Consider the following 17,681-nt stretch of genomic DNA (forward strand, 5'->3'; position numbering starts at 1 on the left):
TTTTCTGCAATTGCCAGAAAGGAAAGATAAACTCATAAATAATATAATGCAAATTACTCGTGATGAATTCGACAATGCACTCACAACTATTGCAATGATTAAGGAACCAGGCATAGATAGATACCAATCGAACTTATTAAGGAAGCAAGTGAAAGGTAAAAGACAAGGTATATCAACTGATTGCTGATATTTTAAAAAAGGAATATGGCCAGAAGAATTTTTACTACTCTTTGATGGTACCCATCCCTAAAAAGACTAAATCAGTAGAATGTACCCACTACAGAACAATAAGCGCAAGTCACAAGTCAAAATACTCCTAAAAATAATAAAAGACCAACTGGAATCAAAATCAGAAACCTATCTTGAAGAAAACCAATTTGGTTTGAAAAGAACAAGGAATCTGTGACACAATTCTGGCATTAAGGCATCTCGGTGAATGTATGATAGAAATGGATGATACCTGTATATGTATATATATGCTTTATGGACTACAACAAAAAAGCATTTGACATGGTATAAACTCTTCCCATTGCTGAGAGAGAGAGAGAGGAGTAGAAGAATAAATAATGAAGTTGATCTGGCAGCTATATAAACACCAAACTGCAATAGTGTTTCTACAAGAGGGATGGTCAGAATGAGAGAGGTGTAAGACAAGAATATCTACTTTTCCCAATCCTTTTTAATATTGTTGCAAACAAAATGATGAAGGAAACTTCATCATTTTGTTTGCAATGCCTATTAGTTAAATGACAAAAGATTAAATGTTGTTAAATTTGCAGATGACCAAGCAATAATAGTAGGTTGTTCTAAGGGACGAGAAAATGCTGAAAGGAATAAATAAGACATCCGAATATGGCATGAAAATAAACTTCATGAAAACAAAGGCAATGATAATAGGAAAGAAACTCCATATTGTGTGAACATCAGAAAGAAGATAAATCCCTTAAACAAGTAACTTCCTTTCAATACTTGGGACAATTGATCACAGAAGACACACCTGCACAAAAGAAGTGAAATCAAGATTTGCCCAGGCAAAAAAAAGGATTTTACAATAAATATCACATACTCGCATCAAAACAAATTGACATCAAATTAAGAAAAAAGACTAGTAAAGACATTTGTTTGGCCAGTTGCGTTATATGAGTCAGAAACTTGGACACTCCTTAAACAAGATCAGAAATACCTAGTCTTTCAAGTTGTGGTGCTGGAGATGATTAATGAAAGTGAGTTGGAAAGAAAAGAAAATCAACAATATTGGAGACCATAAAGAAGAGGCGACTCAAATGGATAGGACACCTACTAATGCATAACAATTTCCTCAAAACAGTAATAGAAGGGAAAATCCTAGGTAAAAAAAAAACAAGGGGGAAGACCAAGAATGAACTTCATCAAACAACTGTGTGAAGATTTGGGAGCAAGAAGAAATGAAGAGAGTTGTTGAAGAGTGCAACAAATGGCAGGAACAGTGTGCTACAGCCAACCAGACCATAGATTGAAGGATGACATGGCAATATGCCTATTAGACATCAATCTGCACTCCCTGTATCAAGCAACATAACTTGGTCTAGGATTCACCCCATGAAGAATGTAAACACATACATATTGTTTCTTCTTTTTTTATATATACATATATTATATTGTAACTCAAGTAAATTATCAAGTCTGTTTTGTTTTTCATATATCTATATAACTCTACTATTAAAATGAAAAATGTTGATTTTATTATTATCATTATTAGTGCCAGATCTCCATGCAATCAAAAGACTCATCATGCAAGGTCTCCAGCGTCACGCATACACACAAAGTGTATCAAACTATGACTTAAACTCATTCACAGTCACCACACTCTCTGATAATACATTCCACTCATCATGCAAAGAACCTGCTCCACACTTCCTTGATCACACACCTACCTTCCTTGTATGGTTTTCAAGGATGGCCTGTTGTTCTACCTAGAGCCCGCCCGTGAAAAATATCTTCTGCATTAATCAGGTAACAACCACTTACCAACTTTCCAGTGCCTCATTATGTCTCAATCATGTCACCCCCTCCCTACTGTTCACAAGGATCTGCAAATGGCACTCTCTCAGTCTGTCCTCATACCCCATGTTACATGTGGGATATGAGGACAGATACTTATACTTATCTTGAAAACTTGACTCCTCATTGTTCTTCCCAACTTTGCTTATTTCAAACAGCTGCATATCTTCAGTTAAACCCATTCTAATATTACTGATAAATCTAAACAATAATGGCCCCAAAACAGGACTCTCTGGTAGATCACTACTAACTTTACTCTTTTGGGATACTATGTCCCTATATACAACTTTCTGATACTTATCTGACAGATAGCCACCTGTCAAATTCACTATGCTATCTAACCCCACTTATTCTGAATTAGTTACCAATTTGTTGTATGACAATGCCTTTGCAAAATCTAAGTTTACCATGTGGTATGGACATCTCCCTTGTCCAATATATTCATCACCTTATGGTAGTAAATTGGTAAAATATGACCTCTTTTAACAAATCCATGCTGACCATCATAGGGAACATGGCAATTATCAATCTAATTCTGTATCCTAGTCCTCACTACCCTCTCCAACACAACCACGACTCCAGACACACACGTACTTACACAGATTGGCCTATAATTTGTAGCCTCTGTCTTATCACTACTTTTGTAAAGTGGAACGATTTTACCCTCTTTTCACTCCTTTGAGACTTGCACTGTTGCAAGACACATTAAACAGGTACACCAACTGCTGTTAACTCCCTGAATAATTCCCTTAAGACATGGTATAAGTCATCATGTCCTATTGTCTTATTGACATCAAGTTTACTTAATTGCTCATATACATCTTGCTTGCTCACCATCAGTCAATCCTTTCCCATTTCCTGTACATTGAGCTTCTAAATGACATCACTTATTATGAGCATAAATATACTCCAATGAATTGCTTACTGGAATACCCTCAGCTGCAGTTATCAATCTGCTATTTTCATCCACTAACATCATCTTATTCATAATCATTCTTTCTTCTACTTGCCACATATTGAAAAAAACTCCCTAGGATTTTTTCTTAGCCTCATGGGCTAATTTATGTTCATGGTACATTTTTGCTGTCTTTATCAATTGAATTATCTTCCTGGATTGTCTTTGTACTCTTCATACAGCTGAATATTATCAGTATTTGACTTGTGCTGCCACCAACAGGCCTTCTTCTTCCAGATAATGCTTAATTTTGTCATTTAACCATTTTACACCTACCATATTCAGCTTTTTAATGTTTGGAATACATTCATACATTTCTGTTTTTAAATAGCTCTTAATCATTTATCTCCATTCTGCTTAATTCCTAATTTCATGCTATAGCTCCAAGTTGATGCCTAACCTTTTCATAATCAGCAGCTTTGCAGTTCTCACATGCATCCTTTCTTTACAGATACTGCCATATTACTAGCTACCATCTGGATAATCACCTCATGTTTATTCTTTCCAATTGGGAGGGGAATGCAATACCTCATTTTCAATCACATCCTCTGATAATATGATCAGATGCAAGATTTTTGATCCTGATGTGCTTTTTGTTATTTATATATATTCATTCCAATCTATATTATCATAATTAAAATCACCATTCTCTTCTTAACTGACCCAAGTTACCTCTTCATTTCTTTGTAGTTCCCACATTTGCAGTGGAAATATAGTCTTACTATATTTCCACTGTCTTGCACATTCCCTGGCCTATAGCAACTAACTAAATCTCATCAACCTCAAACCACTCTTTGCCATCCAACTGCCTCTTCCACTCTTTTCCCAAGTATCTCCACTCTTGCAGCCATAATTTCCATATTGTCATCATCAACACTCTCCCCTCCTTGTCCTTTCTGTCCTCTTGAAAAATATCATATCCACCCCTCCATTTCTATTCCTATCAGGATATCATCCTTATTCAACCATGTTTCACTTATTCCAACATTTTTTTGGGTGGAAAACAATTTAGTCACTGAAACAATTTCATCTCTTATTTTTGATACTCCTGGAATTTGTATATAGACACAGCAATTAATTTTTAGGTCTAATCAGTCCAACCCATACTGCCTCTCAGCTGTGATTTGAGTTGAGAGACAGTATGGCAAGCCACCTTCCCATGTCCATTCACCTTTATCACCATATATCTCCTCATACACAATGACCCCCCCCCCTCACATTTCATACCATCCCATACCTTCAATCTTATGTTGTGTCTCACTGTGCCCTCAGCCTCATCTCCCAGTTCTCTGTTTTTTGCTGACAGGAAGATGTGAAAGGCAGTGCATGTGAAGATATCTGATGTGAAATAAAGGCCAACAGGACAAAATATACAGTTTGTTACTACTACAGGCTAGAAAGTCAAGTAAATCAACGTGTGTAGGCTGAGTAATTATTATGAGGGGGGGGGTTCAAACTATTGGGATATGAATCAGAAAGATTCATGTCCTAATTCATCTGTAGTATCTTTTCTCAATCTCTATCCTTCCTAAAAATATATCCCTGACTACATCATCCTCCCAAACTGGCCATTAGAACACGTAATTAACATGCATAATAACACTGGCCTTATAGCCTGAGTTGTTCTGGCTAAATTCAAATAAACCAAATTATTCCCCACATACTAAATTCAATAATGCCAAACTTTTGGCCAGTTTGCACCAACCAATGCCAAAAACTTTCCTCTTATTCTTAATTCTTCTGACAGATACATAAACTACAGTATACCCTTTGACCTACAACTGCACCGGCTTGTATTAATTATCCCATTCAAATTTATTACCTGAGAGATTACATTCAGCATTTAGTCTTGCTATATTTCCATTTGCATTGATAAATTACATGAAAATGTCTCATAATAATTGAGGGAAATTTGAGATAATGTTTTTCATGACAGCACTAGAGTATTAATTGTGTCTTGCTTCCAAATCATATTAATGCAAATATGCTTAACCACACTGAGCTATGTGACTAAAAGCGCAGTGATGGATAGGAACATTATTCTCTCCTCCAGGGTCATAGGTGCATTTACTAACTGGCATGCAATAAGCAAAGCACAAAAGTAAAGGAATTTTTTTCCACTTCAGTTGTATAGCTTTTCCCCTTTGCAGCTCCACTGTATAAGGTCTGAATTTACTGGGACGAGTATATGCTTGTGAAGTTAGTCATGGCTAACATTATTATTATCATTATGAATACATCATTAGGGAGTCGAGACTCATATTTAAATACCTATCTTCTTGAACAAATTTACCAGAGGCTACCAGTTTGCTTGTTTCTCGATTCTCATTGAGATGAGAGGAATCTTTATATAGGTTTTTTCATGTGAAGGTGAGTTAGCCAGTCTCATGTGGAGATAGCAAGGCTTTTTCCTTCCAGAAAGAACTCCGGTTTTACCTGAATTTCTGGCAGGAAACACTGCATACAGGCAAATCAGTACAAAACAATCACAAAAAATGCCATTGTGGTATATGGCATTGTGTTTAGTTATATGATCAATTAGGGAGACAGTGAGATTCTCATTGAAATGAGAGGTATCTTTATATAGGTTTTTTCATTTGAAGGTGAGTTAGCCAGTCTCATGTGGAGATAGCAAGGCTTTTTCCTTCCAGAAAGAACTCCGGTTTTACCTGAATTTCTGGCAGGAAACACTCTGCATACAGGCAAATCAGTAAGAACACAATTTACAAAACAATCACAAAAAATACCATTGTGGTACATGGCATTGTGTTTAGTTATATGATCAATTAGGGAGACAGTGAGTTGTGTGTAGTGGAATAAAGTGCCCTCCCATGATGAGTCCTTGGAGGTGTCATGTAATAATATTGTAATAATGCTGTTGTGTTCTAAAAATGTAACTAAATCGGTTGAAATTTAAATAATCATAAAGTAATTAATGATATGAAGCGAGAGTATTTTGTTTAAAATTGCATGTGATTCCTGCTGGTTTGCATATTATATTTGGGATGTAATGATAAGCATAGGTATTGGTTCCAAATTAGTATTATTACTATTATTATTAATACTAGTACATTAACTCTTTTGGAGTCAAAAGACTCATCTGAGGAGAGAGAAAAGTTTATATGTTATCTAAGAATTATATAAATATTATATATAATTTATATAATATTATTCCGTGGACTGTATATATATATATATATATATACAGTCCACATAACTGTTATGATTATTATTATGGGCTACTCCAAGGAGTAGCCCATAATAATAATAATCTTGGAAGGGAACTAGGATGGTCTTAGGTCGTCTATATTTGCATAATTCCGATTCATCATAATAAATTTAGTTTAATCCTTTATCCAAGTGTGTGCAAACAAAGTTTGCGCCTGAAAGTATCTTCAGGACTGGGGTAAAGTGGTACAACACCAGGCGACTCCTTGCAAAGGTGGAGCAAGATACCAACACTCCTATCTCAGTATCTCCCCAATGCAAAACACATTTCATAATTTGCTGCTTGTTGAACTAGTTCATTTGGATGTGAGAACGATTTTGAGAAGTACTTTACTGCGAGAGATTGTAGGAAAGAATAGATATAAGGGATATTTGTGTCTCGAAGTTGAACATTTCTAATGTACCATGGTGCATTTAAGATCGTGCGTAAGCATTTGTTTTGTAGTTTAAGGATATTTGAGCTTGAAGTATGGCTCCAGGTGGGGGGAACACATAAGTGATAATGGGACAAATCATCAACTGATAGAGGAGCAATTTGATTTTAATATCTAGTTTGCTGTTCCTATTAAGAGGGTAAAGCTGTGCTATGACTTTTGATGCCTTTGCACATAAGGATTTTGTATGCGGGCTGAAGTTAGTTTTCCAGGGAATCCTGATGTTAAATAGAAAGATGTCTTCTTTGGGAGATGTTGAATTTTTTTGTGAACAGAAGAGCACTGCTTTTTTGAGGGTTTACTTGCAGTCTCCAATTGGAGAACCAGTGTTGCAGTTTCAGCAGGTTATCTTGTAGTTTCTTTGAAACAAGATGCGGTTTAAGAGATCTGGCCAGTATTGCTGTATCGTCGGCATAAAGAGCAATGATAGATGACGTCGGGTTATGCGGGATGTCCGCCATGTAAATCGAGAAAAGTAACGGCGCCAGGAGGGATCCTTGAGGCACTCCAGCCAAGATCCACCGCTGGGTAGATACCGCCCCATTTAGTTTAACTTGCCGTCTTCCAGAAAGAAAGGACTTAATGAGGTGGATCAGATCCAGTGGAATGCCAGCTAAAATCAACTTGTATAGGAGTCCAAAGTGCCATAATTTATCGAAGGCCTTTTCTAAGTCAAGAAAGACTGCTCCAGTGTATTGATGCCAGTTGAAGCTGGTGGTAATGTATTCAACTAGTCTATGGATCTGTTGAGTAGTGCTGTGGAGTTTGCGAAAACCAAACTGCGCTATGGGTAAGATATTTAGCTTGTTAACAGAAACTTGAATTTTGGAAAGGATGATTCTTTCAGCGATTTTGCCCAAATTGGAAATAAGACTGATCGAGCGATAACTTTGTGGCAGCTGTGGGTCCTTACCAGGCTTATAAATAGAGACCACATCTGCCAACTTCCAAGCATAAGGAAAGTATTTTAATCTAAGCATGGCATTTATTATTGTTGTAAGATGTACAATGGCCTGTCGGGATAGCAATTTAATAACTTTATTTGGGATGCCGTCAGGTCCAGGAGCTTTTTTATTTTTTAAATTTTGTATGATGTCGTAGATTTCGGCTGGAGAAGTAGGTGTGAGTTGGCTGGTACAAGTATCACACTGTTTTAGTACGTATCTGACGTGGCGGTAGATTTTATAAATATGATTGAAGTTCAGGTTATCATAAGATGGACTGCACTGCTTTCTAAGTTTTTGACTATAGTTTCAACTTTTTCAGCATCTGAGTGAACTATGCTTATTCCATTATAGGGAGTATGCAAGGCCTTTATACCCTATCTAGCTTTTGGAGACTGAGTGGGATTCAATCTCCACCAGTAGCCAATCAAAGATAGCTAGCACATGTCTATCACTAATGATAGCAATCACTGATGAAGAGGCTGGCAAACAAGCGCTGCCATCTATTGGTATCTAACCCTAACGAGATATCTTACTGTTGGAAAGAATGTGGGGACTACTGTCAATTTTCTTGAGTTTACAGGATGAAAAACCCGAGTTTCCGGGAGAAAAAAAATCGCTTGCCAGTGCCAGATGGACTAACTCGGGAACTGGTCGAAGAAAGACAGAAAAAATTCCTCCAGTCAGTGACTAGACTTGAACTTAAGTCTAACTTCGAGCGACCAAAGAGGACGCAAGTTTGCCTGCTTTAAGATATGAAAAACCCGAGTTTTCAGTAGAACAAAAAAAAAAAAAAAAACTATATGCATATAATACCGTTTAAAATATATTTAACTGAAAAGTCTTGATAAAGGTTCTTCACATCATAGATGGGATTCGAACCCAGGTCTTTCCAGCCAAAAGTATTCCATCGAAATCACCTGAGCTACGGTGGCCAATGAAGGAATTTAATGAAATTAATACAAATGAAACGTTAATGTAAGTTAATATAATATAAACGTTGATGTTAAACTAAAGGTTCCTGTCTGTCGTCTTTTTTATTCAACAATTCAGCCACCGTTTATAATCGAACAACATAAAAATAAAATAAATCTCCTGACGGTAGCTTCCCGAAAAGATCCCATTTCTCTTCTGCAATCTAGCACCTTATCTGTTTTGCAGGGGATTACTTTTCATTTTCATCAGATCTGTACTCTCCGTCCCCGAGTGACAATACACTTAAGAAGATTGCCTCACCCACAAAAGGGTGTGCCTAGATGGGGAAGCAAAAACGATGTTTCTAGGTTTTGTTAATCTAGCGTCATCACACTTAACAACTGTTCGCCCGACCTTCAATGAATATTTGTAAGCTTACTTAGACACGTCTCACTCTCTCTCTCGTACGCGCGCGCACGCACGCACGCACGCACACACACACACACACACACACACACACATACACACACACACACGTGCTTACAGAAAGAGAGAGTAAATGACGAAGAAATCCTGCAAAATCTTGATATAAGCTTCGAGGAATCCTCAACTGCACTTACATTATCAGACTCGAAAATCTACTCGGAGTATTTTCTGTATTTCTTCGTGGGCAAACGCGGCATATTTTATCAAAGAGCTTCCAAGAAACTCCACATTTACTATGTTTCCGCATGCTTCAACTCCTCCCTCCCTCCCTACACTCACTCACTCTCTCTTTCTCTCCTTTTTTCATTATAAAAACACACATATCGGGTGGATATATATATATATATATATATATATATATATATATATATATATATATATATATATATATATATATATATATATATATAGCTCGTTTATATATAGTTATTGGAAGCTGTTCTAATTTATCCGTATTCAATTTTAACGAAATATTTTAAAATGTTTTTATTTCGGGAACCACTGTTCTATAATGTATTAGTACCAGGAGTAGGCTGAGGAAGGTTGGAGAAATACTCTTCTCCAACACGTTATTTAATCTAATCCTGTAAAGATTAACCTCTGTGTTCACATTGTTTTACGTGCTTTAATTCTTTGAAACAATAATTATCCATTTTTAAATTTATCTTCTCTTCTTTCACTATGCCTTATCCCATGTTAAACGGGGTCGGCGCACCGATCTTTAACCTTCCTCTTCCAAGTTCTCCGGTCCAGGGCGTCCTTCGGACTCCATCCTTTCTCCCTAAGATCCTCTGTCACCTTATCCCTCCAACTCCATATACTCCACTCGTTTACCAACATACTCCTCACCCTTCCTCTCTACATGCCCAAACCACCTCGGCCTACTTTCTTGTATCTTATTGCCAATTGGTCCCACCTTAACCGTCCCTCTGATGTAGTCATTCCTTATCCTGTCTTTCTTTGTCACACCACTCATCCGTCTCAACATCCGCATCTCCGCTACCTCCATCTTCCTCTCCTGTGCCTTGGTTATAGGCCACGTCTCCGCACCATGGAGTATCGCCAGCCTTACCACTATCTTATACAGCTTTCCTCTTACAACTCACTCTCTTGTCGCACAGGACTCCGCTCATCTTCCTCCAATCCATCCAACCGCATATTATTCGGTGCTGTATTTCCTCATCCAAGTCACCATTCCTCTCGACAACCGACTCAAGGTACTTGAATTTCTTCCCTCTTCCTCTCCTGTGCCTTGGTTATAGGCCACGTCTCCGTACCATGGAGTATCGCCAGCCTTACCACTATCTTATACAGCTTTCCTCTTACAACTCACTCTCTTGTCGCACAGGACTCCGCTCATCTTCCTCCCATCCATCCAACCGCATGTTATTCGGTGCTGTATTTCCTCATCCAAGTAGTCACCATTCCTCTCGACAACCGACTCAAGGTACTTGAATTTCTTCCCTGAAATTAGCCTTTCACCCTGGAGTCGTATGGCCATATCCTCGTCACTCTCCGTTGACATATATTCAGTCTTCACCCGGTTAATTCTCATGCCTCTCCTCCAATGCCTTTCTCCACTCTTCCAGGGTATTTTCAAGCTTCTCGCGGGATGATTCGCATAGAACAATGTCGTCGGCAAACAGCATGCTCCATGGTGCCTTCTTCTTGACATCCTCCACTAGTACATCCATGACCAGGTCAAAGGGGTAGGGACTCAGAGCTGACCCTTGGTGTAGCCCTACGACAATGGGGAACCCTTCTGTTATGCCGACACTAGACCTGACCTGAGTTTCTGTTCCCTCATACATCTCCTTCACCAACCTCACGTACTTCTCCAACACCCCCCCCCCCTTCTTCCCCATACACCTCCATACCTCCTTCCTAGCCACTCTGTCGTATGCCTTTTCCAGGTCTATAAACACCATGTGCAGATCCACTTACATCTCTCTATATTTCTTCATCAATCGCCTTAGTGCAAATATCGCATCCGTTGTCCCTCTTCCTGGCATAAATCCAAACTTCTCCTCACTAATTTGTTTCCTGCCGTATCCTTCCTTCAATTACTCTTTCCCATATCTTCAATGTGTGTGACATTAGCTTGATCCCTCTATAGTTGCCACAGTCTTGAACATCTCCTCTTCCTTTGTAGATTGTGACGAGAATACTTTTCCTCCATTCCTCTGGTGTCTTTTCCTGTTAGGCTATTTTCCTCATCAGATCCCATAACATACCCACGCCCTCACTGCCCAAACTTTTCCACACTTCCCCAGGTCTGCCCCCCACAGCCTTTCCATTCTTCATTTTTCTTAGTACCCAATCCACTTCCTCTCGACTTATGTCTTGCACCGGTCTCTCGTTTGCCTCTCCATCCTCACATCTCTCTCTCGGATTCTCCTCATTTAGTAGTTTACGGAAATATTCTTTCCATCTTCCTCTGATTTTGTCCTCCTCTTGTAATACTACTCCTGAGGCATCCTTTATCTGCTTCACTGATGTTATGTCTTTCGAGGCCTTATCTCTGGCTTTCGCTATTCTCAACAACTGAGCTTCACCACCGTTTCTCTCCTTTTTTAAATTTATAATCAGGATTATATCATTCTCTTCTTTTTTTGGCCATTTTATCCTCCCAAACTATGAAATATCATCTCGTTTTTCTCTTCAAATTTGCTGTGCAAAAATAATATCTGTACGTAAGACAATTATACATTTATGAATTATTCACGTTACATAGAATTATCATCTCAACTAGAAGAAAATTGCACTTAAAATAGAATTAAAACGCATTCACTGTACATTATTATCTGAGTATTTCAAGAGGTCAACATGGAGTAACAATAATAATAATAATGCTCGCTTGCTAGATTCTTTACGTATCTCGGTTCCTCTGTGGTTTATAATAGATGTGATATTTTTACATCAAAATGAAGCACCCTAGCCGAAGACTAAGTTTTTGTTTGATTACATTTATATCACTACAAAATAAAAATAATTGTTGGTATTCTGTCTTTCTACGATAGCAAGAAAACAAGACCATACTTTAAGAGGTAGACAAACTTGTTTATATGTATAGTTAGTAGAAGTTGTTCTAATTCATCCGCATGCAATTTTAACGAAATATATTTTTTTAAAAAAAATATTATTTAATAGATAGGTTTTGGTTCATTGTGGCATTATTATCGGTCGAGATTCTGTGTGACAATCGTTCATTGTCATATGTTTTCGAGATGTAAATGGTACGATGGACTTAGGATATACAGAAAATAAAATAAAAATTAATATAATAATAATAATTATTATAATTTAGGAGTGGAAAGGAACATAGAATTGAGTAGAATAAACTTATAAATCTTTTTTTATTCACATCCTTCACATCCTTGGAGCTTTACATAAAGGAGTATTTTCACAAATTACAGCAATCCCTCGATTAATGCGCTCCCAATTAATGCGTCATTTTTTTTTCGATACCCAAATTCGATTAGTGCGCCTATATACATCTTAAAAATAAATGTTACACATTTTAAAAATTTTCGATCTATACATTTTTTATGGATAACAACTTTAAAAAATCACTTACCAGGATGAAATAATTTAGTTACCGATTTGAAACATTTTACAGTTGTTTTTTAATTGTATACTATACTATTTCCATGTACACTATGTTCCAAATTTACAGCCAAAATTTATGTTTTTGGCTGTAAATTGCTTTACATAGCATTTGCAATTTGCTTTACATAGCATTTTGCTGATATCTCGTGCAATTGTTTTCCGTACTTTTTTATTTTAAATTATTTTCCTAACCTTTAATCATGAGTAAAAGAATTAGTGAGCAAAAAACAGAAGTGTGAAAATGATTCGAAAAGTAATCTTATTGGAAGAAAAACTTGAATAATAAAGAAAAATGAACAAGGCGAGTCCAGAGCAAAGATAGGATAAGAACACAAAAATGGGTGAATCAACTGCTGAATACAAAGAGAAAGATAAGGCTGCTTGAAGTTCATCATGCATGCACTGAAAATCAAAGTATTGTAAGGATTGAATTAGAGGGACTTCTTTTTACATGGATCGAAGATTGTAACCAAAAACGGATCCCGCTAAACACTGACCTTATTAAATCAAAAGCATTGTCTCTTTGTAACTTGGAAAGAAAGGGCTATCAATATCATGGAAAAGAAGAAGAATTCCACGTTAGTGCTGGGTGATTTGAGGGTTTCAAAAAAAGAAATAGCCTACATAATGTTCTAATAACAGGCGAAGCTGCCTGTTATTAGAACATTATAAGAACAGATAAGGAGATATCCAGAGATTTTGAAGAAAATTGTGTAATAAGGGGACTACTGTGATTAACAAATATTTAATGTCGATGAAACCGGCCTTTTTTTTTGGAAGCGAATGCCTTCCAAGACTTTTCCAGCCAAATCAGAGAAATCTCAGCCTAGTTATAAAGTCGATTGAAATTACTGCCAGCAATATGTGAGCCGTTTGGTAGCACATTCTTCCACATTGTGCAAATGATTTTAGAGGCTTTTCAAATTAATCTAATTAATTAAATCTAATTCTGAGAAATTGAGTGATTACGAACTACTAAATTTAGATGCACAGCGGGAAGATCCTGAAGAATATGAAGAAAATTTAATCTCTCACAAGCCCAAAGAGGTTTCACAGAAACAATTTGAAATTAGTTTTCGTACAATCGAAGTTTTTAAGCAGCAATTCTTAGAGACTCCCTGGTGAAGAGAGAACCAGTAAAATTTGCAGAAGAGGCAATAGTGCCATACCGTCAGTTGTAAGAAAAAAAGAAACAGAATGCTCGCGAAACTACGTTAGCTCAGTTGTTTGTTAAGAAGCACATAAATTTATATTCTGAATATGTTTTATTGTCTTTCAGCTTCATGGCTTTCCTTTAACTAGGTCCTGAGACATACCCTAATTCTTTTATAAAAAACTTAACGGTCAAAAAAGAAATCTGAGGAATGAATTATACATTTCCCCATAGGTTATTATATTCGATTAGTGCATTTTCGATTAATGCGCCTGTTTTAAAGAACGCATTAGGCGCATTAATCGAGGGATTGCTGTACTTATTAATGGAGTATAAGGCCAGCAGAATTAATCGTGGTAATTGTTGCTCTAGTCTGTATACTACTATATAATGGACACATGTGGAAAAACTGGGAGTGGTACACTAACAACAAACAACTTTTTATATGGTAGAAGTGTGTGTGTGTGTGTGTGTGTGTGTGTGTGTGTGTGTGTGTGTGTGTGTGTGTGTGTGTGTGTGTGTGTGTGTGTGTGTGTGTGTGTGTGTGTGTGTGTGTGTGTGTGTGTGTGTGTGTGTGTGAGAGAGAGAGAGAGAGAGAGAGAGCACACACGCATGTTATGCTAGCACTTTCAACAGTTGATGCATATACTGTATAGTTCCTCATAACTAGATACTTCGGCCATATAGAACGACAAAGTTGAGGCTGTTCCGAGAGCTCATTGTCATCATACAGTACACTAAATTGAAATACGTATTGAGACAGCACCACGTGCACACTAGTCTGACATGATGGACGCATTGGTCTGGCATGTATCCCAAGATTCTTTATAGTTCGCATCAAAGGTTTTTGTCAGGTTTGTGTCTGAAGATCCTACCTAAACCAGTCATATTTTTTGTAGCGCCTGAAATTTGGTAAATCTAACAAGACACTACTTTTCAAGAAAATACCGAACAGCAATTATCTCAAAACAAATCAAGCCTCAGCATCTAGAACATATATTACAAGTAATTATTATAATGCATATAGTAAAGCAAATCCAGAACTAGTAAAAAAAAAAAAAATCTTCCATACAATATACAGGACCAAATTTCATAAGAGTTTTGTAGTTCCTGTACTCAAAACTTTAAGTAATAATGCATTGTTCTGTATTATTAAATTAGCTACATGTAAAAAATTACATTGCTATACTGATTAAATCATTTATATATATATATATATATATATATATAGCTGTGGGTCAGCTAGACTTGCACGTACTGCAAGTCTAGCTGACCCACAAAGTAATGCAAGTCAAGGCAACTCGCGGTACTCGAATAATCTCTGATCACTATTCTTAATATTTACCCTTAATGCAAAGCCCATCTCCTCGAGATGTATGATGCTATGCATTAAAGGCAGGGGGCCACTATCCAGACCGGTTTCTACGTTTATTGAGGTCTCATCAGTGGGAGCCAGGCTTAGAAATACCAAGGTCAAGTAATACAGAGCTTATAAGTATTTTACCAACACAAGTTACCATAAGGTGCTTTGACCTTATTAAATAAAAATCTCAGGATGAGAGATAGATGTATAAAGTTTTTTACCTTGGGTATAATATATAATAAATGTTAAAGATACCAAGTTATTTTAAACCTGGTTTTACTCCATTTCCCAAGTAAGTAAACAGACAAATAAGTCAAGTTTGCACCTGCACATAGTGCAAGTCAAACTGACCCACAAAGTAGTGCAAGTCAATAAAAGCCGAAACCGGTCTGGGTAGTGGCCCCTTGCCTTTAATGTATAGCATCATACATCTCCTCAAGGAGATGGGCTTTGCATTAAGGGTAAATATTAAGAATAGTGATCAGAGCTTATTCGAGTACCACGAGTTGCCTTGACTTGCACTACTTTGTGGTTCAGCTAGACTTACACTACGCAGGCGCAAACTTGTCTGTTTGCTTACTTGGGAAATGGAGTAAAACCAGGTTTAAAATATCTTGGCATTTTTAACATATATTATACCCAAGGTAAAAAAAAAACTGATATGTATATATATATATATATATATATATATATATATATATATATATATATAAAGAGTAAATGTTTCAAAATTTACCATTAGGCCTTGTGAAAATGACGTTTGCATCCATAGCACTAGGCAACCCAAAGAAAGGCCATTCTAAGTTGGATTCTCGTTGCAGATTAGGAAAACGTTTTCTAACTTTTTTGAACTAGTTCCCAATATGTGGCACGGCAAGTAGGGTTGTTCCCCTCAAAAGTCGGGTTTTTCATTCTGCAACTCAAGAAAATCAACCATAGAATTCACAATATTTCAGACGATAATATACACTAATATCAATACATTATATAATATATAATGTTGGGAATAGGGATTACGAGATAGCGCCTTACTCTCTTTTCCGGATACTAATTAAAATTACTGATAGCCCTCTGCCTATCTGTTATTAGCTAAAGGTGGAGTTGGCTGTTCTTCACTTTCCAAAACGTTACGGCGAAATGTCCTCGTCTACTCTCTCTGGGGAATAAAAGGCATTACAGGATTATTTGTTTTATTTTTAATTACCCTTTATTATTATATCCCACTCTCTCAAAGCCAAACATTGGCTTTGAGAGAGTGGGATATAATGAATAGTAACTGTACTGCTATTATGATTATCATCATGCATATTTATGAAAAACAGAATAGATGCACTCAGCATTTTGTATACTGAATTTCTTGTTGTGAGCAGAAAACGCCATACTAATGTGTGTATATCAATACTCTGTACGCATGATGATAATAATCATTATTATTATGTATTATTTATGCGTATAGATATGTATACAATTGAGTTTATTATTATTATTATTATTATTATTATTATTATTATTATTATTATTATTATTATTATTATTATTATTATTATAAGATATTCAGTACAAAATGTTGAGTGCATTAATTCTGTTTTCATAAATATATATAAAATGTAATATTCTGTCTCATGATGATGATAATAATTATTATTATGTAGTATTATGCATATAACTTATACATGTGTATATACTTCTAAGCACATATATGCAAATATATGTGCTTAGAATATAAATATAAATATTCGTTATAAATATACATATTGTAAATAGCATACCTTTTGACTGATAAAAAAAATAACGGTAAGTGACTATTGTCGATGTTGTCCATTAATTCTTCTGATTAATTTTTGCACATATTCCTTGAAAAAAATGATAACTAAATAAATAATAAGTTCAGAACTACTTTATTTTAACGAAACCGATAACAATGCTTTAGCATTATCTACCTTTTAAATATTTCCAGGAGTATTCAATTTAAATAACAATTGTTTCCGGTTTTAGCGCAGAAGCAAACGAACACAGATACCAGCGTTATAAATCCGCAGTATAAAAGACATCACACTTGCTGTAATATGCGTAATATCCAAAAAAGTTGCTTGCAGAGTTCTTAGTAAGATCTACATAATCTACGATAATACGAGAATCGACGTGTCATCCGGAAAATGAGGGATTTTTACATGTTATCCTTTGTAGCACTCTACAGCAATGCCGGCTCATCCACAGGAACTGCAGGGTTGCAGCCCCTCCAGTTGCTAAATTTTTATGTATTTATCTAAATACTGTTATGTTCTTGTTTGTAATACAATACCGCTCGATAGTATTTTATATAATTCATTTTGTAGCAATAGTTGTATTATGCAATAGTCAATGTGCTGTGCGGGCTAGGGCTAGTATCAGTACTGGCTAGTATACTCAATGCTGAAGCTGCATTAAATGCAGACTGCACCAAACCGATACCTAGTGGGGATAACGTAGTGGGGGTAACGCGTGATTTACGTGCAGTTTGGTCTGGTAGCATTGCAGCCCAAGATACGTTGCTACTACACGAGCACAAACAACA

The sequence above is a fragment of the Typopeltis vanoorti genome, chromosome 13, assembly GCF_054136105.1.
Source record: "Typopeltis vanoorti isolate ZY-2024b chromosome 13, IOZ_Tvanoo_1.0, whole genome shotgun sequence".
NCBI lineage: Eukaryota > Metazoa > Arthropoda > Arachnida > Uropygi > Thelyphonidae > Typopeltis > Typopeltis vanoorti.